The 3,372-nt window shown below is 38.7% G+C and overlaps 1 pseudogene; it reads right to left on the reverse strand.

Moving 5' to 3' along the window:
* Positions 1-2,307: 2,307 nt before the first annotated feature.
* LOC123462268 lies at positions 2,308-2,788 on the reverse strand (annotated as a pseudogene).
* Between the last annotated feature and the right edge of the window lie 584 nt (positions 2,789-3,372).

Consider the following 3,372-nt stretch of genomic DNA (forward strand, 5'->3'; position numbering starts at 1 on the left):
GCTAACTGTGAATGATTTTCAAATCATGTGGGTAATGACATAGGGAACTGTGGCTGGGGAAGTGGACAAGTCCACAGGTCTCACTGGTTGAGGAGGCAGGTCAATAGGGCAGAAGAGAATAGCATGAGATCAGAGGTCAGCAGGGCTAATTCTCCAGGAGTCAAAGGGTGAACAGCTTTAGCATGTGAGCTATGCTCTGTTTGCCAGATCCTTAGTAGACCTGAGAAATGCTGGAGATAAAGTAGGAAGGGCCTTTGAGCAAATGGCATCAGAATTCAAACTGCAACCCATTCAGGAAATTTCTTTTTTTTTTTTTTTTGAGTTTTGACAAAATTTATTGGTATTTTCGTAAAGACACTCATTTCAGTTATTTATCTCTCATTAACTTGGCCTTAGGTTAACATTTTATTTGGGTCAAGTAAGGAATATGTAGGAGAGAGATGTTACAAATAGTAAATGGACAAAATGAAGAGTTTGTCTACAGAAAAGTTAAATTTATGTATCTTGATATAATTAAATCATGTAAGAACTAATAGTGCTATGTACATTTCCATTGTTTCACTTGGGGCTTATTCTAAACTTAAATTTAAGTGAGCAGACTGTTAAGAACATCCGCAAGCTGCTTTTCAGGAATTGTTACCTAGTAAAAGAGCCTAGCTAATAGTCACCACCAATAAAACTCTCAGAAGCTGCCTCCAAATTTAGCTTGTAGTTCTTAAGGGAATCATACTATTTCATCTGTGACTATGCACTTAAAGAAGCATTTAATTGACACATTAGAAAAAAAAGTCCATATACAATACAAAAATACAAAACAAATATCCTACAGTACACAAATCTTGCAGAGTATATGTGGTGAAAGATTCCATAAAATGTGTTTGAAGATGTATTTTCTTTCCTTCTATTTCAGTACATAAAATGTGCTTTTGAGGCCACTGATCAGTACATACATACTTAGAATTACAGGAAATTTTGTAGTGAGTTCAATTCAACAACTTAGAAGTCAGTCACAGAAAGTACATCTTCTCAATTTCCTGTCTTCATACAATGTTACACCTTTTTTCTTGTATCTAAATCTTTAAAAAAATTGAAAACCAGCCAAATACTTAAAGCAGTATGTACATTTACATTTTTGGTGGTGGTTTGTATTTTAAAAGAAACAGCTTTCATACAATCTGCCTCAAGTTTTGGTGGAAATGCTTGCACAGAAGTAGGAACAAAAACCAAGAGAAGCACATTCCAGATACTGAGTTACTGTGGTAGCAAGCGGCGTGCTTGATAACAAATGAAGGCAGACAAAATCCATCAAAGTGAAATGGGCTATTTCAAATACTCAATACTTCACATAAACTTCTTTTTTTAATTGTTTTTTTTTCTTTTTTTAAAGAGCTAAGCATCTTTATCCACTGATAGCAATACAATACCTAGTATATGACGACGTGAAACAAAACAAAATGCCCATAAGAAGAAAAAAGATCTCATTTTCTCTAAATTTACTTTCAGTCAATAGTCCAGTAACATTTTCTTCTCAATACAATACTCCCTCTCTCTATAAGGCTGTTCCTGGGAGTCAGACAGTTTAGGAAACGAAGGAATGAAGTTAGGCAAGTGACTGCTTGAAGCTGTAAATAGATAATAACTTTTCACTTCCCTCTTAATGTGCTAATAGCTGTGTCTAAAAAAATAGGCAATTCTTAAAAAGGTACCATTTCTGATTTCTTTATTATCTGTAACTTTTGGAAACTAATCACATGAAACTACAAAATTAGCAAATGTCTTGAAATCTGTATATAAAACATAAATTACCTCTAATTTCAAACTCTCATTTATTAGTGTATCACTCAATCTTTTAAAAAAATGAAAAAGAAAAACAGGTGGCTCCAAAGATAAGTCTTATACCATTCTTTTAAAAAAGGAAGCTGTGGGCTGGAGAGATGGCTTAGCGGTTAAGTGCTTGCCTGTGAAGCCTAAGGACCCCGGTTCGAGGCTCGGTTCCCCAGGCCCCACGTTAGCCAGATGCACAAGGGGGCGCACGCGTCTGGAGTTCGTTTGCAGAGGCTGGAAGCCCTGGCGCGCCCATTCTCTTTCTCTCCCTCTGTCTGTCTTTCTCTCTGTGTCTGTCACTCTCAAATAAATAAATTAAAAAAAGAAATAAAAAAATAAAAAGAGTTCAAAGCCAGCCTGGAACTACAGAGTTCTAGGTCAGCCTGGGCTGGAATGAAAGCTCTAAAAAAAAAAAAAAAAAAAAAAAAAAGGAAGCTGTTCCTTCTAACTTTACACCCCAACACCCAGTTTCAAAAGCGTCATTTAATTGTCTTGGTCGTGGACATTTCCGAGATGAGACTTTGTATTTTGTTCCCACAGCTTCTGGTTGTCAGAAAACCCATGCTTCCCCTTATTGAAGGAGTTTGGTCAGGCTGAGGTTGGTGTATCCCTTCCAATATTCTTCATCCTCATCTTTGCTTCTAGGGGCATTTCCTCTGGTCCACTATCTTCATCTTCATTAAAAGCTGCTGCTACTGAAAGTGTTTTTGAAGCAAGAGTTGGAACAGTTTCCTTAGACTTTATTGACCCGAGTCTGATGGAGATGGCCGAGGCTCTCTTGGCCGTCTGACTACCCATGGCAAATCCAAACTTGGAGGCCTTTGCGGGCCTTTGGGGACGTCCGCAGCTTCTTTAGCTGACCGCTTCTCAGCGCTGCGACGGGAGCTTTCCCCTCCATTACTCCGGCGGCGCCAGCTCGCTGAGGCTTTCCGGGGCTATCCTCTCCCACCTTCCCGTATGCCATCTTCCCCGCCGCTGCCTCCCCTCGAAATTTCTTAATATATGTTTCCTTTCTGACATCCTGTTATACTATTTAATTTCATTCACTCTTCATTTCTATGCACTAGTTGGTACTCATCCTATGTATTATGGTGAGTGATAGTGGGAAGTGAAGAGTGGACCTGCCAGAACATGAAGGCCACTGAAGTAAAGGGACCAATGAGATCAAGTGGACTGAGGTTTAGTGGAAACTGGGCACTATGGTGCACAGTATTTATGAGTCTATCATGCATACCACCTACCATATGGATGTCAATATTTTTTCTCTTGTCTTCCTTCTTTCTGGACATGAGAGTGTTACCCATTGTAAAAATAGGTAATTCTTATATGTTGGCTCTCAGTCAAACAAATGTGATGATTCCTAATGGAGAGCCAAGTGTCAAGAAAAATGGGTCTTGTATAACCTGAGGTGAACATGTAGAGCTGACAGACCCAGCAGGTTGGCCTTAGATCCTCTTTATACACTCCAGGATGAAGAACAGAGAAATGTGTATCTTCATCTATCTTATGTTGATACCACACAGTACCCAAGTCTTGGTAATATATATG

Source organism: Jaculus jaculus, chromosome 7 (assembly GCF_020740685.1).
Source record: "Jaculus jaculus isolate mJacJac1 chromosome 7, mJacJac1.mat.Y.cur, whole genome shotgun sequence".
Classification (NCBI taxonomy): Eukaryota; Metazoa; Chordata; class Mammalia; order Rodentia; family Dipodidae; genus Jaculus; species Jaculus jaculus.